The sequence below is a fragment of the Mercenaria mercenaria genome, chromosome 18 (assembly GCF_021730395.1).
Source record: "Mercenaria mercenaria strain notata chromosome 18, MADL_Memer_1, whole genome shotgun sequence".
NCBI lineage: Eukaryota > Metazoa > Mollusca > Bivalvia > Venerida > Veneridae > Mercenaria > Mercenaria mercenaria.
The window spans coordinates 8051427-8077118 of NC_069378.1; the positions used below are offsets into that span (position 1 = coordinate 8051427).

The 25692-nt window shown below is 37.2% G+C and overlaps 2 long non-coding RNA genes across 12 annotated transcripts in view; both read left to right on the forward strand.

Annotated features, from left to right (window-relative positions):
* Positions 1 to 733: 733 nt before the first annotated feature.
* Positions 734 to 14712, forward strand: LOC123538430 (uncharacterized). 3 transcript variants are annotated; one of them, XR_008368272.1, is made up of 8 exons: positions 734 to 1085; positions 1743 to 1828; positions 5078 to 5223; positions 6416 to 6584; positions 7661 to 8086; positions 9821 to 9925; positions 10919 to 11033; positions 12517 to 14712. It is a non-coding gene; the product is annotated as an uncharacterized LOC123538430 (long non-coding RNA). The 3 variants fall into 3 exon arrangements; XR_006683712.2 differs by having other exon boundaries at positions 5078 to 5219; XR_006683713.2 differs by lacking the exon at positions 1743 to 1828 and having other exon boundaries at positions 5076 to 5219.
* A 6991-nt stretch (positions 14713 to 21703) lies between these two features.
* The window catches only part of LOC123538457 (uncharacterized), a 30462-nt gene continuing 26473 nt past the window's right edge, over positions 21704 to 25692 (forward strand). For 8 of the 9 annotated variants that reach the window (XR_008368506.1, XR_008368509.1, XR_008368510.1 and 5 more), the window contains exon 1: positions 21704 to 21928. This is a non-coding gene — a long non-coding RNA (uncharacterized LOC123538457). The remainder of the gene's footprint in view (positions 21929 to 25692) is intronic. The other variant, XR_008368507.1, reaches the window with a different exon arrangement.

The window sequence follows — 25692 nt, forward strand, 5'->3', positions numbered from 1 at the left end:
TTCCTGTCCGGTCTATAACTTTGTCATGCAAAGTAGGATTTAGATATCAATTGGCACAAAAATTCCCCTGGATGAAACAACATGTCATGCGCAAGAACCAGGTCCCTAGGTCTAAGGTCAAGGTCATATTTAGAGGTCAAAGGTCAAATTCAAGAATGACTTTGTACGGAACATTTCTTCTTCATGCATGGAGGGATTTTGATGTAACTTGGACCAAATGTTCACCACCATGAGGCACCCTTGTTTTTAGAATTACGTCCCTTTGTTGTTACTATAAATAGATTTTATTGTAACTTTTTTATTACTGGCGGTAGAGAAAAATCGTGACCACTTTTCTGTGGTAGCATGCATGTTACATCCAATTTTTAGGTGTATTTTGACCTATCTCTACCTGGTAAAGAGTTTCTTGTGGACTTATATTATATAGATTTTTTTTTTTTTTCTTTTTTTAAAGATTAATTTCCGTTTGTTGTTACTATAAATAACTTACATGATAACATTTTTATAATCAGCCAAAAAAATTCAATATGAAAACAACTATAGGTTTTTATATATATAAATTTTAATCCAAGTGTTTTGTTATAACATATTGTATATATAGTACAATATTGTTTATACATCATTGACAGATATCAGTTCATTATGTTATACTGCAGTAGAGAAAATTAGGTGCCCTCCAGTAGGGGACTTTGTATTGCATGGCAATACTTCATTCACTTGTTCAAAGGTGATCTACAACATGATTCTACAACTGCCAATGAACTTCGGTAGAAGAGCTGAAGGGGTGTGGAGTGAGCAGATTGCAGTACAGTCAAACCTGTCTATAAAGACCTCCCTTGGGAGAGCCAAAATGTGGTCTTTATTGGGAGGTGGCCATTATTCACAGGTTAAAATATATTGTAAATGTTAAAATGGGAAACAAAACATGCGTTCTTTAGAGCCAGGTGGTCTCTGTTCAGAGGTGGTCTTTAACACGGGTTTGACTGTATACACATCAGTGGGAGTGTAACTGGCAGATTTCAATACATACTACATCAGTGGGAAAAGCGCAATGAAGTTCAGCTGTTTCCAGCTTGAAACACATGGTATGATTTGTTTTTAGCTCAACTATTATGAAGTATATGGAGAGCAATCCTACTTGATTCAAACTTCAAAGAACTGTTCCATATCATCACCCAGATCATTCGACACAAGATCCATAAATCTGGCTTTAATATATTATGAATTATGCCCCACTTTTTTTCTTAGAATTTCAGGTCAATTCATGATGCTATTTTTCTCAACCTTCTTGCAGAAATATTTCATGAAGCATACCTAGTAAATGATTAGATGCTGTTCCACTTGAAAGCCCCCCCCAGGCCCCCCCCCCACCACACCGCCCGCTAAGCTCAATAGGGAGAGCATAGATATAGATTGATTACAGGGTTGTTAGTTTGATACCTGGGCGGTGCATATGTTGTCTGTGATGATTTGATAAAAGACACTGTGTCTGAAATTATTCATCCTCCACCGCTGATTCATTTGGAGAAGTTGGCAGTTACTTGCGAAGAACAGGTTTGTACTGGTACAGAATCCAGGAACACTGGTTGACCCAAGTTTATATCTCCACAATATTGCAGTTTTGACCAAAACCACTAAAGTCCATGCTCACGAATTTAAATGATTTTTCAGTAATCTATTTTGTTTTACTGAGGTTTATATATGCTGTTATATTTTGTTTCATTGAGGTATTTTCTATCCAGGAATCTTCAGAAGCACATAATGGCATGGTCGACATTATGGAAGTTCATGGAGTATGCCCGTGGCCAGACAAATCTTCATCTCTTAGGTACATATGAAATTTTGATGTTCTTCAGTGTTTTTTAATCCCCCGCCACAAGTGGTGGTGGGTTATAGGAATGGTCTCTGTCCGTCCTTCCGTCTGTCTGTAACACTTTCGTGTCCGTTCCATATTTCCTAAACCCCTTGAAGGATTTTCATGAAACTTGGGTCAAATAATCACCTCATCAAGACAATGTGCAGAACCCATGAGTCAGCCTTGTCAGCTCAAGGTCAAGGTCACAACTCAAGGTCAAAGGTTTGAGCCTTCCATTTTGTGTCCGCTCTATATCTCCTAAACCTCTTGAAGGAATTTTATAAAACTTGGGTCAAATGATCACCTCATCAAGACGATGTGCAGAACCCATAAGTCAGCCATGCTGGCTCAAGGTCAAGGTCACAACTTCGGGTGAAAGGTTTGAGCCTTCTTTTTTGTGTCCGCTCTATATCTCCTAAACCTCTTGAAGGATTTTCATCAAACTTGGGTCAAATGATAACCTCATCAAGAACTCACGAGTCAGCACGTCAAGTCAAGGTCAAGGTCACAACTCAAGGTCAAAGGTTAGAGCTCAGTATTTCCTAAACGCCTTAAAGGATTTTCATGAAACTTGGGTCAAATGATCACCTCATCAAGAACTCATGAGTCAGCCATGTCAACTTAAGGTCAAGGTCACAACTCAAGGTCAAAGGTTAGAGCTCAGTATCTCTTGTGCAGAATTCATGAGTCAGCCATGTAAGTTCAAGGACAAGGTCACAGCTAAAGGTCAAGGGTTTACACTTTCACTATCCCATAGCAGTGGCGGGGGATTTAGCTGTCTTTCAGACTGCCTTGTTTGAGTAGGGCTGTGATGATTTAAAAATTTTGAAACCTGTTAATCATTTGTTTGAAATGGTATGAACTGGTTAATCAGCCACTATATTAAAAATACTGTTTCCTTTCCTGAAAACTGTATCAAGGTACTTCCAGTAGCTGACTTCATAAGAAACTTTAGCAGTGTGACAATAAGTTATATTTTGGTGAATCTTCTTTTAAATACAAATCCGAGACTATTGATTATGTTCAGTTGATGTGTTTAGTGGAAATATACCGTGGATCTATGTGCTGGTCAAAGAAATGTATGGGGCCTCCGTGGCCGAGTGGTTAAGGTCGTTGACTTCAAATCACTTGCCCCTCATCGATGTGGGTTTGAGCCTCACTCGGGGAGTTGAATTCTTCATGTGAGGAAGCCATCCAGCTGGCTTATGGAAGGTGGGTGGTTCTACCCAGGTGCCCACTTGTGATGAAATAATGCACGGAGGGGCAACTCCTGATGTCTGTTGTTTGAGAGCAATTACGGATTTAGCATAATTGAAACTGGTTTCAACTAGTAATCATCCCAGTCCTATGTTTTAGCTCACTGGAGCACAAAGTGCTCATGGTGAGGTATTGTGATCACACTGTGTCCATTGTTTGTGTGTGTGCATGCGTCAAGTCATCTGTCCTCGAAAATTATGTTTAAAGAAATTCTCCTCCAAAACCACTGAAAGGATTTTAATGAAACTTTGCCTGGATGTTGCTTGGGTGGTCCTCTACCAAAGTTGTTCAAACAGTTCCGCTTGGTCGCACATTGGGTCCCTAGCTAAACATAGAAGAATCATCAAATGACATCTCCTTCTAAACCGATGGTCTGATTTAGAAGTAATTTGACACAAATGAACCTTAAGTGACCCTCTACCAAGATTTTTCAAATTATTTTGATTCGTCAAGAAACATAGCCGTCAGGGGGCGTGGTCACTTTTCCCTATATGTATATAGTGGAAACATAAAAAATCTTGTTGTGTGAAACTGCTGGCCTGATTTTGAAATAACTTTACACAAATAATCCTTGTGTGACCCTCTACCAAGATTGTTCAAATTATTCTGATTCATCAAAAAACATCGCTGACAGGGGGCTTGGTCACTTTTCTCTATATGTATATTGTAGAAACTTAGAAAGTCTTGTATAAAACTGTTAGCCCGATTTTGAAATAATTTCACACAAATTGTCTTTGTGTGACCTTCTACAAATAGTGTTAAAATTTTTCTGATTAGTCAAAAGCATGGCAGCCATAGGGTGTGGTTAGGTACTTTTGATCAACAGCTTCTTGTAACAACTTCTCCTCCAAAACCACTAAATGGATTTTCATGAAACTACACAAATGATCTTTGGGTAACCCATTTTCAATGTTGTTTAAATGGTTCTGATTCATAGAACATATGGGTCTTTTTGGTTAAAAATAGGTTTTCAGCTATCAGATTTTATTTTTTTTTTCCACTGGAGCTTTGATATTTGGCATGTGTCATAAGGATTTGACTTTCTACAGTAATTGTCCGAATTAATGCCCAAAGGTCAAAAATGGCAGGCTCCTGTGTATGACATGTACTTACTAAAGGCTTATATATAAGAAACTTTGGATTTTTTTCTCTGAATCCATAAGTATTGTTCAAATTATTGCCCTAAGTTCCAAAAAGTGTGTGACATGTATACAATATAGGCTAACATAGAAGAAATTACACGTTATACAAACACACTTGAAGCCTTGTACACAGGTGAGCACTTCGGGGTCAGTATATGACCCTCTTGTCTAAATTTGTTCTGAATGTATTGAGGCTTAGCATTACGTTTTGAGGCGGGAAAAATCAAACAACACCAAATCATAGAAGGAAAGAGTTGTTTCAAAATTAATTAAAACTGAATAGCAAGTAAAACATGACGTGTATATTACTCCAAGAAACAAGTGTCAGTATACTAATATAAACATGAATTCCAGAAGAGAACTGCCCAAAGGGGTCCCACTTCCAGACAGTCAAACACCTTTAAAAACTCACCATTTTCAAAGAACTGTTACATAATTATGTTTGTTTTAATGCATTTGCAATAGCATGCAACTGGTGAAATTTCATAACTAGATGGAACACAGTTTTCAGCAATTGTTTATTTTTATTTCTTTACAAATGGCATTCATTTTCAAAGGGGGCCAATTTTTTCAGAATATTTTAAGTATCCATCGCATAAGACAGTATGGCATAACATGTAATTGTGAGGTAAAATATTGGAAAAGATGTTGTTGGTTTATCAGATATTTCTGTGTTTTGATGATATACTCCTAAACCTTAAATATGATAAAATCCTAGCAAGTTTTATTAGTGTATTATATGTTTATTTTGATGGAATCCATTTTACAAGCTACATATGTGTATTTTACTGTGTGTATGTACATGAATTTTTTTTCTTCAGAGGTTGAAGTTGCAAATAGAGACTGACAATGACTGGACAGACAATGATGATGGTGAAGAACTATAGAAAACTGTGGAAAACTTTTAATAGTGGCCATCAACAAGCAGTCATTGATTCCAGTATTCCAGCCAATGTATCCGTCTGGTAGGTAGCAAAATGATTAAGATACTGTTTGTCAAGTTGTTTTTTTTGTTGTTTTTTTTGTTTTTTGACTGCTGTTTCAGAATTTGATTTTTTCGCATTAGCCATTACCCTGCTAAATTTCTATAATGAACTTGTGCATATTTCAATTCGGACAGTACCATTCATTATCTTTTTAAAGGGTTGCTTACCAAAAAGATACTGACTGAATGGCAAATAGTGCAGATCATGATCAGACTGCATGGATGTGCAGCCTGGTCATTATCTACACTGGTCACTAAGGCAGAATCATTTGTGCCAGCATGGTAAGGATTAAAATTGTAAGATTATTAAATCTAATGCCAGCTTGCACATTTTTTGAAGCTCATGAAATTCTCTGTGGAATAAATTCTTTGTTCAGATTAAAAGAAAATTGTAGCATGTGTAAATGTTGAGTTCTGCTCACACAGGGCTAGAGGGTGTGGACAGTAGCACTCACAGTGTAGACTCAGAGTCTGCAACATTTTAGTTTGTGTCAAGACGCACGACCAGTGTTTTTCTACTTTTTCTATTTTATTAAAGTTTTTAAAAATCAGTTTATGTGGGGAACTTGTCAGTTACATGCTCATATTCAGAGTCCAAGGTGGTCAATCACATTTGAGCAACATTTTATGGTATTTTACATTTTTCATATATTCTGTTAGAGATTTATTTTAGGAATAAAAAGACCTATTACATAGACATAGATCCCTATTAGAAATGTATATTTTATTACTTTTTGTGAAAATTTGTAATTACCTCCCATTTATATAAAAGTATTTAAAAAGTCATTTATTTTGTTTGATTTCAACATAATTTCTAGTCTTGCGCAACTGAGATAGACAAATTGTGGTAATAATTGTGCTTATATTCATATGATTCCTTAGGCAAAAATGTTTATTTAATTTATACTTACACTAAAATAATGCTATCTTGGTATGGCAACCAGGATAAGGAAATCAAATCTTATGAATACTTCCAGTGACAAGGTGATGTGTATTAAGAACTCGCTGAACACAAATAAGTATAAATGATCACCTGATAAAGTTTTGAATGAATTCATTAATTGACCAAAATCTGATTAACCACCTTTAACTGTAACAGATGGCCATTGTAGAGCTGAAATACTAATGAAAAAGTTGTACAACACCAATCAACAATAGATAAATTCATGTTTACAGCACACAAGAAGCAATACTAGGAAATATGTGACATTCATCAGCCAGGTAGTCATTTACCCCAAGTGGCAAAGTTAGAGAATGTCTGACACCGAAATACTCATTCTTGGAAAAGGAGTGGAATGTTTTGTGCTGTGGACACTGCAGAATTGTGGATTTGAAAGTTTAACTTGTACGTATCATTTTTGTATTGTAACCTATTAAATTACTATATATGTTAGCAAGTGCACTTATTAGCTTAGCTATTCAAAGAAAAGGTATAGCTTTTGAACACAGCCGTTTGACTGCATTGGCATCCCAATTAGTTAAGTTTTTGTATGCAAGTTGGTATAATATAAACAAGGTGTGGGAATAATATAAACTTTACACACTTGTTCACTATGATAAACTGACTTACATTGCACAGGTTTCATAACTCTGTTTTACTTTTTACAAAATTATGCCCCTTTTTTGACTTTAGAAAAAATTTGGTGAATGTTTGGTATGTAAGCTGTTATCTCGGTACCTACTAATGGTAATTGATCTAAACATCACACACTTGCCTTTTTTCATGAGTTGATATGCATTGTATGGGTTCCATAATCCTGTTTTGCATTTTGACAAGGCTGTTGAACAGTCAAGAATTGCTGTCCTCTGATAGCTCCTGTTTTTTGTATTTAAGATTTGACGTGATACGGATTTTATTTTAAAATGTTTCGGGAACCAAGAGACGGTTCTTGATGCGCTCTGTTAAAGTAATTATGTTGCAACAAACAATTTAATATACTTTGTTCTATTGAAAGTAACTTGAATATAGAATCACTACGTAGTAGTTTATAGCAGTAAAACAGGACTGTTGATGATAAGGCGTAAAAAAAAATGTTTGTTTCTGGTATTACGACCGACCCTAAATTTTTGGTCCGACCCTAAATGATTTTAGCGCCTTGGAGAATTTTTTTTTTCAACTATTTGACAAAAAGGTGCAAAAAGGTACTTTTAATGCTTTAAACATGGTCAGTGGTGTTAAAAGTCACCTTACTGATGCTCTAAAGGCATAACCCCTTTATTTGTATTCATTTTTTAACACAAAAATGATTTCCGAAAAGTCTCCCTTAATAAAAAATAATTCCAAAAATTTTTTTTCCGACCTACATTCCCTAAATTTTTTTAGCATGTTACTGGAAACAAAGATCTTTTTTTTTTAAGCCTAACTATATAAGGTGTGGTGACATTTTCTTATATGGCTATTAAATTTTCAAACTTTTACAGCTCACACCTTCTATATGAGTAAGGTGTATAATACAGTAGGAAAGTTGTCGTTAGCCATTGGAAATGTGGTACATACAATTAGTGGTGGAGAAATGGACCTGGTTAGCCATTGGACATGTGGTACATACAATTAGTGGTGGAGAAATGGACCTGGTTAGCCATTGGACATGGGGTACATACAATTAGTGGTGGAGAAATGGACCTGGTCAGACAGTTGGACATGTGGTACATACAATTAGTGGTGGAGAAATGGACCTGGTTAGCCATTGGACATGTGGTACATACATTTAGTGGTGGAGAAATGGACCTGGTCAGACAGTTGGACAAGTGGTACATACAATTAGTGGTGGAGAAATGGACCTGGTCAGACAGTTGGACAATAAATGTGTATGAAACGATCACCATGGTGCTTGTCTAATGGAAAGGGTGAGTGATGTAAAGGTTATTTAGCAGACACAAATATATACCCCTGTAGAATGTATTGTGGGGGATGGGACAACTCAGTGTACCCCTGTAGAATGTATTGTGGGGGGATGGGGACAACGCAATGTACCCCTGTAGAATATATTGTGGGGGATGGGGACAACTCCATGTACTCCTGTAGAATATATTGTGGGGGATGGGGACAACTCAATGTACCCCTTTTGAATATATCGTGGGGGATGGGGACAACTCCATGTACTCCTGTAGAATATATTGTGGGGGATGGGGACAACTCAGTGTACCCCTTTTGAATATATCGTGGGGGATAGGGACAACACAATGTACCTCTGTAGAATATAAAATATTTTCACCTCAGTTTTGTTACTTTAATTTTGTTATGCCCCCGAAGGGAGGCATATTAGTTTTCAGCAGTCCGTCCGTTCGTTCGTTCGTCACAATGTTAAATTTTTGCATGAAGGCACTTTACTCGTGAACCACTGCACCCAGGACCTTCAATTTCACATGCTGATAGTACTTATTGAGTACACCACTCCTACTGACGTTGGGATCACCAGGTGAAAGGTCAAGGTCACAGGGGTCAACGTTAATTTTTTGTATGAAGTCGTTTTATTCGCAAACCACTTCACCCAGGACCTTCAAACTTCACATGCTGATAGTACTTATTGAGTACACCACCCCTGCTGACTTTGGGGTCACCAGATCAAAGGTCAAGGTCACCAGGTCAAAGATCAAGGTGCTGTGGGGGCATTTGTCACCATTAGTGACAGCTCATGTTGTTGACTTGTTTGGTTTTGGTTTTTTGTTTAGGTTTTTCTTCTTGCTTGGCAGGTGTTACCAGTTTTATTCAGCAGATTGTTCCAGTTGTGTCCTGCAGATTGTTTCAAGTGTGTCCCGCAGTTTGTTCCAGTTGTGTCCAGCATCTTGTTCCAGTTGTGTCAAGCAGCTTGTTCTGGTTGTGCCCTGCAGTTTGTTCCAGGTGTGCCCTGCAGTTTGTTCCAGGTGTGCCCTGCAGTTTGTTCCATTTGTGTCCAGCATCTTGTTGTAGTTGTGTCCAGTAGCTTGTTCCAGTTGTGTCCAGCAGCTTGTTCTGGTTGTGTCCTGCAGTTTGGTCCAGTTGTGTACAGCAACTTGTTCCGGTTGTGTCCAGCAGTTTGTTCCAGTTGTGTCTAGCAGCCCGTTCTGGTTGTGTCCTGCAGTTTGGTCCAATTGTGTCCAGCAGCTTGTTCTGGTTGTGTCCTGCAGTTTGTTTCGGTTGTGTTTGCAGTTTGGTCCAGTTGTGTCCAGCAGCTTGTTTAAGTTGTGTTCAGCAGTTTGTTCCAGTTGTGTCCAGCAGCTTGTTCAAGTTGTGTTCAGCAGTTTGTTCCAGTTGAGTCGAGCAGCTCTTTCAGGTTGTGTCCTGCAGTTTGTTCCAGCAATTTGCTCCAGTTTTATACTGCAGTTTGTTGCAGTTCCTGAATTTATCCTTCCCAATACAAGTCTTTGTAGAAGTTTTTTAAAAAGCTAGAACAGAACTATAACTATTGTGTATGGAAGCATTTAGTGGTATTACCATCGTAAGATAGCATCATGCAGACTGGATGTTTATTCAGCATTCATAATAGGAAAAAAGTAAAAACAAGTAATATTTATGTTCATAATAGTTTTATATTTTAATTTAGATAAGTAACAGTATTCGGCTTTTAAGTTTGTGTTGACATTTACCCATTTGTCTCTTAGGTTAACTTTAAAGTTGCACTGCCATGTGTGGGGAAAAACATGAAATGGAGACGATCACATACCAGCGCACACAGTGGACTTTAGAAGAAATTTCTTATCAGTCAGGTGATTTTTTAAACATAACTTCCTTACATCATTGTGCAAATGTTGAGTTTAAATCAAGCCTAGAAATTTAGATGGGAATGTTCTACATATGAATTTGACTGAAAGAAATATGTCTCCAGTCATTTCTTAGCTATATAGCATCATATGAGAAAATTGTCGTCTGCTACAGAGGATAGGTCAGTAAAAAGAGAAATACTGGACAGCTGAATATACAATATAAACTTGTTTAACCCTTACCCTGCTAAATTTCTATAATGAACTTGTCAAGCGTTTAGTTTTGAACAGTGCTATTTACTGTTAAAAGGGGTGCTAACCAAAAAGTTTCTGACTGAATGGCAAACAGTTCAGATATTGATCAGACTGCACAGATATACAGGTTCATCATTATCTACACTGGTAGCTAAAGCAGATTTGTGTCCAGCAGGATAAGGGTTAATGGCTGGCTGGTCAATAGTCAAGTTTGAAAGACCGAGGGCAACAGTTTTGACTGTTTACTGCCTGGCCACTTGTTAAGTGTGTTTTATCACATGACTTCAGAAATAAGTTTTGGTTTTTTTTTCTACGAACTGTTGACCAGTGATTTGTATGAGGAGAATTATAGTCTGTACTTAATTAATGGCTTACCAGTCAATAGTCAAAACTATTGCCAGAAATAAATTTTCACACTTAAATTCCTAAAGTTTTGACTTACATTGTATTTGCCCAGTATTCATGTAATGAATACAGACTGGTCATACAACATTAAACTGTTGACCTACACTTTATGTAAGGACTGGTGTTATAGTATCACCAATGTTAACAACATCCATGTAGAGAAAACTGATCTCTGCAAAGGGCAGATTTCTCTGGAGTAGATCTGTATCATCTTTTCTTAGGCTTTTTGTTTTTTACAAAGATTGCAACTAACAAGATATAGCTGGTAAATTTTCTGAAGTGGAGCATACAGAAATTGATTATTGCAACATAATATATTTTCTTCAATTTCCTTTACAGGAATTGCCAAAAAGGATGTTGATACTGATACAACTTTCTCGTAGCAACTTCAGTCCTACAGATTTATATGGGGAGGCAACAATTATCACTGTTGACCTAGAAACTATTGACCTAAGTAAGTTGCTTCTGATGCTTTTTAGCTCACCTGAGCCAGAGGTTGAGCTTTTGTGTTTGCTCACTGTCCGGCGTCCGCCCGTCGTCCATCTGTTCACACTTTCCTTTAAACTACATCTCCTCCTAAACCACCAAACCAATTTTGATGAAACTTCACAGGGATGATCCTTGGAAGGTCTTCTTTAAAAATTGTTCAAACAATTGAATTCCATACAGAACTCTGGTTGCCATGGCAACCGAAAGGAAAAACTTCAAAAATTTTGTTGTTCAAAACCACATGGCCTAGGTCTTTGAAATTTGGTATGTAGCATCATCTAGTCGGCCTCTACCAAGATTGTTCAAGTTATCCCCCTAGGGTCAAATATGGCCCCACCCCAGGGGTCAAATCGTTTATATAGACTTATATAGGGTAAAACTTTGAAAATCTACTTGTCCAAAACCATAAGGCCTAGGCTTTTGATATTTGGTATGTTGCAGTGTCTTGTGGTTCTCTACCAATATTGTTCAAATTATTACTTTGGAGTGAAAAGAGGTCCTGCCATGAAGGTCCCTAGTTTTTACATAGACATATATAGGAGAAGACTTTAAAATTCTTCTCGTCTGAAATTGCAAGGCATAGGCTTTTGATATTTGGTATGTTGCATTGTCTAGTAGTCCTCTACCAAGATTATTCAAATTATGACCCCAAGTTGAAAAGAGGCCCTACCCAGCGGGGTCCCAAGTTTTACATAGACTTAATATATAGGAAAAAAATTGAAAATCTTCTTGCCTTATACTGCAAGGCATAGGCTTTTGATATTTGGTGTGTTGCCTTGCCTAGTGTTCCTCTATCAAAATTGTTCAAATTATGCCCCTAGGGTGAAAAGAGGCCCTGCCCTGGGGTCCCAAATTTAACATAGACTTATAAAGGGAAGATAAACCTTGAAATTTTGATGACATTTACAGTTTTGCACACCGATTTTAAAACTGACTTTCAGTGACCATGAATGTGACCTACTGACCTACTTTCTAATATTTTAGCATCAGTTTGCCATTTTCAATATGTGGCTCATATTACTCAAGTGAGCGATTCAGGGTCATCATGACCCTCTTGTTTAAGCTTTAGCAAAGAAATTTGTTCAAGCAAGCAACTTAACTCAAGTGGGCGATATAGGGCCATCATGGCCCTCTTGTTTTCATTCATTACAGTATCAAATGAATGAATATGCAGTGTGTTAGTCATAGTCAAAGCTTTTAGGGCTTATACTATAACTATTTTAGTAGCATTGTGTTTTGGTGAAGATAACATTTAATATTTTGTTTCATAGCTTTATATACATGTAATTGATTTTCAATTGATGGAAATTCATTGGTTTTCAAGCAATGAAAGAAATAAAACTTGTTTCTGTTTTGAATTTTATACATTTTGTCTAAGTGCTTGTTGGTTTTACTCATAGTTTATTTTAGAGTGATATACAGTAAATTGAGATATTTCTTTTATGTAGTTCAATATGGGAAGATGCCACATGTCACACAAAGCCGCATACCACAACAAATCGCTGTAGCACAGATATCTATGTCACACCTAAAAAAGGAAATTTCACCAGAGGCACAAAGGATCACCAGGATTGCATGGAATATTCAGACATGATGACAATAAAAAGCACAATAGTCCAACACATCTGTACCTGGAATTAAGTCGACTGTAGAGAAATTGTGTACTTGGCTTGAAAAGATCCTAAAGTGATTTTGTTAGCCAGTTATGGAAGATAATTTGATTTTCCAGTTCTTGTCTCAGCTCTACTGTGCATAAAAATAACTAGGACATTATTCAGCTGAGTTTCTTCTAAAAAGTATTCTTTTACTAGTGTTCAAGAAACTGTACCCTAAACAATCGTACTTGCTATGACACTACTTAGTATCCGATACAATGCCTATAACTGACAGACAGACAAATTTACTATGAAAAACTGGGAAGGCCTGCCAAGGGTTTTCATATGTTAAAAAAAATTCAAGCAATGATGTACACTCATGATAAATTTGGTACCAAAATGTTCATTATCTTAAGTAGAAAATGACAATTGTAATTGGAAGTTTGAATCCTGTTATTTTACTCTAAGAAAATTTATATATTCAGACTTGTAAGCCTTAATGCCCTCTTTTTACAATCTGCCTAAAGAAACACTTTAGTTGTTCTTGTTTATTATTTAGCCATTTCCTTGATTAAAAATACACAACAAAAACTCTAGCTCAAGACTTTCCAAGGCTGACAAGTTATTACTTTCTTTGATTTTGCTTAAGTTTGTTAATTATTGTTAAATACTTTTGTTCAGAATTTGTTAAGGTGTATAATGTTATCTTTTAATAGTAAAGTAAGGAGAAGACAACCTTTACTGTAAGCTAATGTAGCTTTCTGTCCAATGCCTGAAACATTTTTTGTAAATATTTCATGACTTTCTGAATAAAAATGTATAATTTAAAACTATAAGTAAAGTATATAAACCCCAAACTTTTAAGGTGCAAGAAGACAAAATTTCATTTCAACTCTTGTAAAAAAATAACTTTGTGATATTTTTCTTAGTGATAAGTTTCTCAGTGATAACTAGACATTTAATTTTATATCTGTAGATTTTTGTACAGTTAATTCAGGTGTATACAAGACAATATTTATAAAGATTTTTTTTTATGTTTTTAAGCTACCTAATTATTTATATAAGAGAAAACTGTTAAATTTTAATTACTTCATAAGTGTACATGTAAATCCTGTTTCACTATACAGTACAACTGAAGAGCAACACCCTTTTGGGGATACAAATATTGACTGTTGTGTAGAGGTTGTTGTCTTGAGAGGTAAATTTGATAATATATTTTTCAGCTTAGGGAAATTTTGATGTTGTTGTTATAGAGAGGTTTTTGCTCTGAGGACCGCTCTGAAGAGGTTGTACTATACTTACATATTATTGAGAGCTAATGGACTCCATTAGAAATAAGTGATATTGTTACTTTCATGGTTTATCCCAGGCAGAAAGATCGTCATTTTTTCCTGATATTTATGTATTAGCTTGATTACACTTGTAAAGTACAAACATATAAGGGTTTACTACATATTTATTAATTCTAATATTTTTGATTTCTGTACCACTTTGTATTTCTGTTATAATTGGATCTTATATCTGAATAAAATTGAATTGAATTGAACTGAACTGAATTCTAAACTGGAACCAAACTGAACTGAACTGAATTCTAAAATGAACTGAATTCTAAACTGGAACCAAACTGAACTGAACTGAACTGAATTCTAAACTGAACTGAATTCTAAACTGGAACCAAACTGAACTGAACTGAGTTTGAAACAGAAACTGAACTGACTTTTGGACTGTTACTGAATTCTGAACTGGAACTAAACTGAACTGAATCTGAAGCAGAAACTGAACTGAACTGAACTGAATATAGCTGGGTAAAAATCTACAGTACAGCTTGCATTAAGAGACCACCAAAGGGAAGGAAAAAACATGTTCTCTTTATGCAACATAGTTTGTTCTTTGATATCATAAAAAAGGAACTGAAAAGGTGGTCTCTTAATGCAAGAAGCCTCTAAATCAAATGTACTTTATGAAACTTATTATGCTTTTGTGCTGCAGATTTTGTAATGTAGTTTTGTTTTGTCTATGATGATTTCTCTAAATAAACTTTAAACATTATTTCTCTTATTTATTACAATATTTACAGTTGACAGAATCTGATGCAAAATTAGTTCAAATAAAATGACATGAGATTTGTGAGCCATTTACCAGTCCGTTTACTTTTGCTAATACTAAGTCATCATTTTCATCAAAATTTCCAGTAATCGCCTCCTTTTTGAAGAGTATACTCACGATTTGATTAAGGTACTTTCTCATCCATCAGATGTTCGTCAAAATCCCGAGACGAACCTCTGATTTATTTCTGTCATTTATTTGGTGAGCATGCGCACTCGTAATTACTACCGGGAGAAGTTTCAGCCAATCAATGTTCGCCACTATTTAGCACGCCAAATTGAAATTTCAAACAATATGTAAGCAAGGTAGTTGCTAACGATGGATAAAGGCGATATTCCATGATTGCGATTAATAAAGATTTATTTCTGTTATTCGATGTTAAGAAATTTACCTGAAGAAATAATAATATTCCTCGTAAGTCGGCATCGATATGAAAGGACGCGGTCACGCTTTTCACGGACTATTTTGATTGGTTTGCTACATTTTGTCGCGAAACAACGCTGATTGGCTGAAACGTTTTACCTGTAATGTAACCAAACCACAAATATCAGCGAAATGTGCCAGAGGTTCATCCGGAGAACCACGGTAGACCTCTGGTATGCGAGAATGATTAAGGTACTGTTCTTGCGTGGTTGTAATGGACAAAAAATTATGCCTCCCACATCGCTGATTTATTATCTATTGCTAGCCAAACCACTTTGGAATTAGGGCCCTTGAAAATCAGCCTTGTTACTCTTGTCCGCACTCATAAGTTGAACATTTCTCATCTGATTTTTACCAAACTTTAACAAAATGTATTTGCCAATAAGTCCTCTGCCAAGTTCCTAGCCAAATCCCTCCAGGCACTTAATAATTATGGCTCTTGAACTACCAAAATTGGCCTTTTTACTCTTAAAAAGTATATTTGTAGTGAGTAAACAGTACATTTGTTTATGAAAACTGACTTAATATTCAGATGATTAGGCAGTTGTGGGAGACATGTGCTTTTCTCAAAAGCAGCTCAGGTTATTAATTAATCTAAAAAGTCTCATTTTTAGCTGAACTATACAAAGTATATGGAGAGCTATGCTACTCCCATTGGGGTTGGCGTTGGCGACTTTCCACGTTCCCACCTTGGTTAGTTTTTTATACACTATCTCTTTTTTTCTCCTTATCTCTGTAATTACCTGATGGATTTGCTTTAAACTTAAAAATAGTTTTTCTTCATTATCACCCACATCATCTGGCATAAGGGCCATAACACTAGCACCAATATTTTATTAAATATCTCCCCTTTTTACTTAGAATTTCAGGTTAAAAGTTTTCATTCACTTTCACTCTTCTCAGTTATTAGCAAATGGAGAGAAATAGTTGTTCCACTTTATCATTGAATTCATATAACACAAGGTCCATAACTCTGGTACAAAAATTTCATGAGTTATGTCCCCCTTTTACATAGAATTTCAGGTTAATGTTTTGATGCACTTTCACTCTTACCTCAGTTATTACTAAATGGATTTGATTCAAACTTAAAATAGTTGTTCCACCCACATGATATGACACAAGGTCCATAACTCTGCTACCAATATTTCACGATTGATACCTCCCCCACTTTTGCCTAGACTTTCAGATTAATTTTGATGCATTTTCACTATATCTGTTATTGTACCCACCAACAACAAAGTTGTAAGGGGGGGGGGGGGGGGTATACTGGTTTCAGGTTGTCTTGTCTGTCTGTCTGTCCGTCCGTAGACACAATCTTGTGCGCACCATCTCTCCTCATCCCCTTGACACAACTTATTGAAACTTCACAAGTGATCAGTAACAACAGTAGTTGCGCATGGGGCATGTTAGGTTCTTTCAGAAAAAAAAATTGCAGAGTTACGGGACTTTGTTTTTTGTTACTATACTATATACATAGACACAATCTTGTGCGCACCATCTCTCCTCATCCCCTTGACACAATTTAATGAAACTTCACACAAGTGATCAGTAACAACAGTAGTTGTGCAAGGGGCATGTTAGGTTCTTTCAACGACAAAAATTGCACAGTTATGGGACTTTGTTTCTTGTTAACATACTATGTACATACAGTCTGCATATGCAATCTTGTGCACGCCTAATCTTCCGAACTCTTGCACACAATTTAATGAAACTTCACACAAGCAATCAGTACCAACCCTAGTTGTGCATGGTACATGTTACTTTCTTTTAGATAAATATTCTGCATAGTTATGGGACTTTGTTTTTTGTTACTATACTGTATACATACAGTCTATATACATACAGTCCACATAATTATGCAATCTTGTGTGCATCAAATTGCAATGTACTGTGTCAGTGCATGCGGGGGGTACATTCATCACCTTTAGTGATAGCTCTAGTTACTGAATAGATTTGGTTCTAACAAAACCAAAGGGCTTAGGGCTTTTATATTTTGTTTGAAAAATCATCTAATAGTCCTCTACCAAGATTGTTCAAATTAACCCCTAGGATAAAGTATGGCCTCATCCTGGGAAACATTGAAAATCATCTTGTTCAAAACCACATGATGTAGGGCTTTGATATTTGGTATGTACCATCGTGTAGTAGTCCTTTACCAGTATCATTCAAGTTAAAACTGGCCCCGCCCCTCAGGGCACATGGTTTATATAGACTTATATAGGGAAAAACTTTAAGGCCCGGAGCTTAGTCTTAGTATGTGGCAAGCTATAGTGGTTCTCTACCAAGATTGTTCAAATCATGACCTTGGGGTCAATATATGCCATGCCCAGGGTGTCCCTTGTTTTACATTGACTTATATAGGAAAAATCTTGTCCAGAGCCATAAGACCCAGACCTTAGATATTTGGTATTTAGTATTGCCTAGTGGTCAACTAACAAATTTGTTAATACCCCCCCCCCCCCCCACACACACAAAGTGTTGGGGGTTATAGGAATGGTCTTCGTCCGTCCTTCCAGCTTCCGTCCTTTTTGTGTCCGCTCTGTATCTCATAAACCCCTTGAAGGATTTTCATGAAACTTGGGTCAAATGATCACCTTATCAAGACGATGTGCAGAACCCATGAGGCGGCCATGTTGGCTCAAGGTCAAGGACACACTCGAGATCAAAGTTTTGAGCCTTCCATTTCGTGTTCGCTCTGTATCTCCTAAACCCCTTCAAAGAAGTTATTTTTATAACTCTTTGACCCTTGAAGGATAATCGTGAAACTTTGATCAAATGATGACATCATCAAGACGATGTGCAGAACCCTTGAGTCAGCCATGTCAGCTCAAGGTCAAGGTCACAACTCGAGGTGATTCTTCCTTTGCGACCAGTGTAGATCATACGTGCAGTCTATCATGTGCACTGCTCTCAATTCAGTAAGTATGTTTTTGGTAAGCACCCCTTTAAACAGTTACTGGTACTGTCCAAACTGAAGGATGGACGCGTTCATTATAGAAATGTAGCAGGGTAATGGTTAACAAGCGCCAGGCTACGAAGATCTGTCCAACACTTTTGAAACACTACAGCCAGCGCCAGAGGCTGGCAATGATGGCAACAACAAGTAAATATGACAGCTGCAGTGTGATCAGTGAAGAAAACAATCCTAAGACACTGTATTTCAGAGATTTCGCGGCATCATTTTAAATTTTTGATAACTTTATCATGCGAAAACAGCAGGTGATAGTTCTTAAATTTTTGTAAAAGGTTTTACATTTCAATATTTATATCTCGAAGGTTTGTTTAATAAACAAACTTGTTGGTAAGGCTGTATTGGTAGGGAAGTGTGTAGTATTTCTTTCTTAAATAGTATATGATGACACCATTAACCGGGAGATTTGAACCTCTATGTGCAGCCCGTCTGGGCCTACCAGATGATTTAAGCACTGGTATTGACAATAGGGGTAAAATGTCCTCAAGGGGAGGGGTGCGATCAGGACTGTTTATTACAATAAGGCTGTTATTATTATTGTCATTATTATTAATATTGTTATAATAACTATTATTATCCTTATTATGTACAACGCCATTGAATGTATCATTGTATTAATCAAATTATTCAGTTTCAACGTTCTTAGATGACGTCGTAGTTGTTCCGGGATTCGTGATTCATGGATTTGCTGATCCTATTCTGTCCGTCATTTCGCATGAACACCGTAAAAAAATTTATTTCTTAAATACACGTCGTACATTCTTTTGAAGACGGAATAAAACTAATTATAGAGCACATGATTACAAAAGGTTGTACCCGTCACTATTTTTTCTTGCAGGTTCATAATACAGTGTGGCTGAGGTTTTTTTTGGGGGGGGGGGGGGGGGGGGGGGGGACAAAATCGATTAACTTCAATGTTATGACCAATGGTATAACCCTCCATCACTGCACATCGTAGGACATAACAGCTAATGTGAAGATACATATGTATCAGTGTGAAGCGGTTGTGTTTTGCTCCTTTTTGTTCCTAGGGTGTTATTTCATTTACAGCTAGCCAACCTCGCACTTGTATATAACGCATTTTTTTTTTTCGTGTTTTAACATCGGCAGAATCCCGAGGGACTGGTTGGTGCCCGAGCCCGGTGGGGCGAGGGTACTGGTCAACGTGTCCCGAGGGATTCTAAAGTTGTTACAGTACATTAAATGAACATGCGTTATCGCTATTCTAGCATTAAAGAATAAATTATTCCTCAACGTCATTAAAGCGGGAACACCTGCGTTGTTCTTTAACGTTGGTCAAGTCATTTCCTTTTGAATTATCCGTTTCGTGGCAATAATGCTTTTACGCTTTGCCACGAAATGCGCGTATATATAAAGTTGTTTTAACAGCACGTGAGCGCGAGAATCAATTTACACATATTTTCACTCCTGTTAAAACATTTACAATGCAGCAGTAGGCCTATGTATGTGTGTACATTTCTTTTTATCAAGACAGGGACCTAAAGATCCCTTTAGGTATTGCACATTTTTTTATCACCAACTGCCAGCGAGTAGGCCTACTGGGACTGGGTAGCTTGGAAAACCTGGTGGTTCTTTCACTTTTTACCCCCTCCCCGCCCCTTTCCAAACACACACACACACGCACGGTCACACACATGGCTATAATGTTTCATCACTGAACGTTTGCCATTATTATAAAAGAAGAAAAGAAGAAGAAACTATCCCTGAGAAGTGACAAGAACAACATAAAAAAAAAAATTCAGAGTGAAATCGGAGTATATTTCAGTGGCAAGGCACTTGAAAATATTGCCGCTGTTGCCCTCAAATAAAATGTCTGGTGTCGCTGGCAAGGCTGCTCGCAGTTCAAGCTGTAAGTCTGGACCTAGAGTCGCAACACGAACAGCTAAGACGGGCGAGTATGTTCGAATAGCATCTTTAAGATTGGAAACAAATTAGCTGGCACATTCAACCAGTTTATATTTATTATCTCTTGTTTGAATTTATATTGTAGTTCAATGATACCAATATAGATGGATCTTGAAGAAAAGTTTTGACCGGATTTTTAGACCACTCGATCAAGTACCAGATTGGATGTTTGACTAACAAGATTGGGTAAAATTTTGGCTCTTTCAGGGGTCAGTCAGGGGTCATAACTCTGGAACCTATGTCTGGATTTGACAGATTCATCATGGAATCCAAGATTTATTGTTGTTTGAAGATATTTTGCAAATTTGTATGAAATCAAACCATAAATGAACTCTGTATTCTACAAAGCCCTATCATGGCATGAGCAAATTTTGGCCATTTAAGGGGCATTTAAGTCTGGAACCCATGGTGGGATCTGGCCAGTTTTCAAAAGTAACCAAGATATTATGCCAATACAAATTGTGTGCAAGTTTGATTAAGTTGATTGCAAAGTGTGGTCTCTATCGTGTTCACGTGTGTATACTGAGAGCGAGCGGAAGAACGGACGACGGACGAACGGCGATCACAAAAGCTCATCATTATATGTTATTAGGCTATTATGCACCTGTCAATATTTTGCCCGCCCGGGGGAGCGGCGGGCATACACGGGACTTTAGACAGAAGGCCATTCCCGATAGGCGGGAATTAGACAAACATTTGATGTATCAACAAGGCTCTAGGGTGGGATTTAGACAAAAATGGATGTCTCTAGGGTGGGGATTTAGACAACAATTTTTTTGAAATGTCAAATTCCCCTGGGTCAGCCCGCCGCCCCCCTGGGCGGGCAAAATATTGACAGGTGCATTATTATCCTAAGTTTATTGCCAGTCATGTTGCTAGATCTAAAGTTATATATTTAAAAGACCGACTCAAAATTAAAGTTTCTTGTATCTTGTCACTACGAGCTAAAAATGGGTAGGAAGCACCTCCACATCAAAGGGGTCCGACACGTGTTGGTCACCTTAATTAATATGGCATAATAGATAGTCCTTAGCCACTGGGGGCAAAAACATTGGTCAATAGATATATATTTAACTGTGACTAATAATAGATAGTCCTGAGCCACTGGGGCAAAAACATTGGTCAATAGATATATAACTGTGACAGTTATATATCTAATCTATTGATCAATGTTTTTGCCCCCAGTGGCTAAGGACTATCTATTATGCCATATTAAGGTGACCCAACACGTGTCGGACCCCTTTGCTCCACATGCGAGTTTATATTCTATGGCAACTGCCCGGTACAGTGACTTGTATGTCGATAAATAGAGCTATTATGTCGGTAACTTGTGTTTTCTGTCTATAATATGCACCAATTTTAAATGAGTCGCGCCATGGGAAAACCAACATAATTCGTAAACTTGCGACCAGCATATGGATCAACACCAGCCTGTGCATCCGCGCTATTGGTCAGGACCCATGTTGTTCGCTTTCAAAGCCTATAGAAATTAGAGAAACTAGCGAACAGCATGGATCCTCGCAGGCTGGTCTGGATTCATGCTGTCGCAAATAACGCTGTTGGTGTTCACATGGCGCGGCTCAAATAAAATTTGCATGCAGTTTGCAGGTATGACGTCACGTCCGGATAAACAAATGCGCTGAGGTCCGCGCGTATATTTTGTAGCTTGATTTCTATGATAAACATGCTATATGGAAAGGTAAATGCGATTGAAATGAATAAAATACAATCCATACTTACTATCAAAACCGACGATTCGGGTTGACAACGAGAAATATGCGTAAAATAGCGATACAACTATAGCTGGAGTCAATCTGGGTCGCAAGACGCACATAAAAGGTATAGCAAGAAAACGTCTCAAAACTGCCAATCTTAAACTTGAACAAACAAATGTCACCAAAGTTATTTTTGTTAATTTTACCGCAACGATTCGAAGAAAGGTTAGAGCTACTGAAGTGTCTAGGGCTACGGATCCTGGTCCAAATAATATGTTTTGGGACAGCGTGATTTTTACTGCCCCTGAGAGATGACTGCTAAAAAATCAGAAAATAAAATGTGTCATCCCAATAAGCCAAATGAGTAAGGCTGTGGATCCGTACCCCTAGACACTTCCAAGAGCTGTTAGACAGTCAAACTCCTTTAAAAACTCGCCATTTTCAAGGAACTGTTTCACATGTTCGTTTTGATGCATTTGCAATAGCGTGTGAGTGTTGAATTTTCACATAACTATCTGGAACACAGTTTCAGCAATTGTTTATTTTTATTTCTTTTCAAATGACAATTATTTTCAAAGCGGGACACCTTTTTCAGAATATTTTAAGTACGGGACAGTATGGCAGAACATGTAATGGTCAGGTAAAATATTGGTAACGATGTTGTTCGTTTATCAAAAATATCTGTGTTTTGGTGATATATGCCTGTTTCTCGTCGATTCGAGCTTTCTCATCGATTCGAGCCCTTGTGTTTTAGTAAAATTCATGTTCATAGAGCATGTTTTTCCATCAGAAACTTGTGTCATTTACATTTTAAAATTCCTTGGAAAATATTAGTCATGAAACCACTGAAAAAATGAGTAAATACCTGTTTTAATATTTTTGCATAAAAAATTGCTGATTTCAAAAGGAAATTACATAGTGGGTAATATTGTGAGCCCAAATTTCAAATTAAAAGTGTCCTGAGCATATTTCGACTGTTGTAACGAGTGAACAAGAAGTCAATCTTGATAGAAATTTGCTTTATGGAAATAGAATATGCAAACATTAACACTTAATGACCTTCCAAACAAAGGGCTCGAATCGATGAGAAAGTTTTAAAATGATGTGGAGTTTGACCTCCTTCAGTCTCGTGCAAAAAAATACATATAAAAGATGATAAAATTGTAATTCTTATTGCCCATTGTTAAATGCAAATATTTTTTAAACAAAAAACAAAAATTATTTAAGTGAACAGGTTTACAAAAATATGCACAACCCTAAAAGATTTAAGAGGCTCGAATCAAGGAGAAAGCAGCATACTCCTAAACCTTAAGGGGGAGAGATTGTTGTCCTACCAATAACTGGAACCACTTCACCTAGAACCTTGAAACTTTATAGGATGATGGGCTATGGAGTATACAGTCCCTATTGTTTTTGGGGTCTCCATTAAAGGTCAAGGTCACTGGAGCCTGAAAATGGTAAACCATTTCCAATCAATAACTTGAGAACCACTTGACCCAGAATGTCATAACTTCATATGGCATATAATGATTGGACATGCAGAGCAGATGACCCCTGTTGATTTTGAAGTCACTCTGTTTAAAGTCAAGGTCACAGGGGCCTGAACATGGAAAAACATTTCTTACCAATAATTTGAGAACCACTTGACCAAGAATTGGACATGTAGAATAACTAACCCAAACTCTTATTGATTTTGGGGTGACTCTTGCAGGTTAAGGTTACAGCAGCTAGAATATGGAAATCCATTTCCTGTCAGTAACTTGAGAACCATTTGACCTAGAACCTTCAAACTTCATAGGGTGATAGGACTTACAGAGTGAATGACCTCTATTGTTTTTGGGGTCACTCAGTCAAAGGTCAACATCACAGGGACCATCTCTCTGTCACACTTAATTTTTAGATCGCCCTGTGTCTGTTGTCCGTTGTCGGTCTGTCATCAACAATTTGACTGTTAACACTCTAGAGGTCACATTTTTGGTCCAATCTTAATGAAACATGGTCAGAATGTTACCCTCAATAAAATTTTGGACGAGTTTGATATTGGGTCATCTGGGGTCAAAAACTAGGTCACCAGGTCAAATCAAAGGAAAAGCTTGTTAACACTCTAGAGGTCACAATTTTGGCCTAATCTTAATGAAACTTAGTCAGAATGTTACCCTCAATAAAATCTTGGAAGAGTTTGATATTGGGTCATCTGGGGTTAAAAAGTAAGTCACCGGGTCAAATCAAAGGAAAAGCTTGTTAACATAGTAGAGGTCACATTTTTGGCCCAATCTTAATGAAACTTGGTCAGAATGTTACCCTTAATAAAAACTTGGACGACTTTGATATTGGGTCATCTGGGGTCGAAAACTAGGTCACCAGGTCAAATCGAAGGAAAAGCATATTAACACTCTAGAGGTCACAATTTCGGCCCAATCTTCATGAAACTTGATCAGAGTGTTATCCTCAATAAAATCTTGGACAAGTTCGATACTGGGTTATCTGGGGTCAAAAACTAGGTCACCAGGTCAAATCAAAGGAAAAGCTTGTTAACACTGTAGAGGCTGCATTTATGACCATATCTTAATGAAACTTGGTCAAAATGTTAATCTTGATGATTTATAGCTCAAGTTCAAATTTGGGTTAGGTGGGGTCAAAAACTAGGTCACTAGATCAAATCAAAGGAAAAGCTTGTTAACACTCTTAGAGGCCATATTTATGACTGTATCTTCATGAAACTTTGTCAGATTGTTAAACTTGATAATCTTTAGGACAGGTTTGAATCTGGGTAATGTTGGGTCAAAAACTTGGTCAGAATGTTAATACAAATGTATTGATGAGCTTAAGGTCCAGTTTGAATCTGGGTCATGTAGGATCAAAAACTAGGTCACCCCGTCAAATCAAAGGAAAAGCTAGTTTACACTGTAGAGGCCACATTTATGACCATATCTTAATGAAACTTGGTAAAAATGTTAATCTTGATGATTTATAGCTCAAGTTCAAATTTGGGTTAGGTGGGGTCAAAAACTAGGTCACTAGATCAAATCAAAGGAAAAGCTTGTTAACACTCTTAGAGGCCATATTTATGACTGTATCTTCATGAAACTTTGTCAGAATGTTTACTTGATAATCTTTAGGACAGGACTCGTCACCTCAACGCAACAAAGTCGTATCTCTGTATAAATTTATAATAAGATACGACTTTGTTGCGTTGAGGTGACGAGGTTTGAATCTGGGTAATGTTGGGTCAAAAACTAGGTCACCGGGTCAAATCAAAGGAAGAGCTAGTTAACACTTTAGAGGCCACATTTATGACCATATCTTAATGAAACTTGGTAAGAATGTTAATCTTGATGATCTTTAGGTCAAGTTTAAATCTGGGTCAGGTGGGGTCAAAAACTAGGTCACTAGGTCAAGTCAAAGGAAAAGCTTGTTAACACTCTAGAGGCCACATTTATGACTGTATCTTCATGAAACTTGGTCAGAATGTTAAACTTGATGATCTTTAGATCAAGATCGAATCTGGGTCATGTCGGGTCAAAAACTAGGTCACTGGGTCAAATCAAAGGAATAGCTAGTTAACACTTTAGAGGCCACATTTATGACCATATCTAAATGAAACATGGTCAGAATGTTAATCTTGATGATCATTAGGTCAGTAGGTCAGGTGAGCGATACAGGGCCTTCATGGCCCTCTTGTTTTCAATAACTGGAGAACCGTTTGACCTAGAACCTTAAAACTTCATAGGGTGATAGGGCCTGTAATATTTTTAGGGTAGTAGATCAAAGGTCAAGGTCACAAGGGCCTGAACATGGAAAGCTGTTGCTGATAAAAAAAACTAACTAGAGAACCACCTTATTGCCTTGGGCAGGTAAAAGTGGAGTGTGGGCAAGCAAAAAATTAAA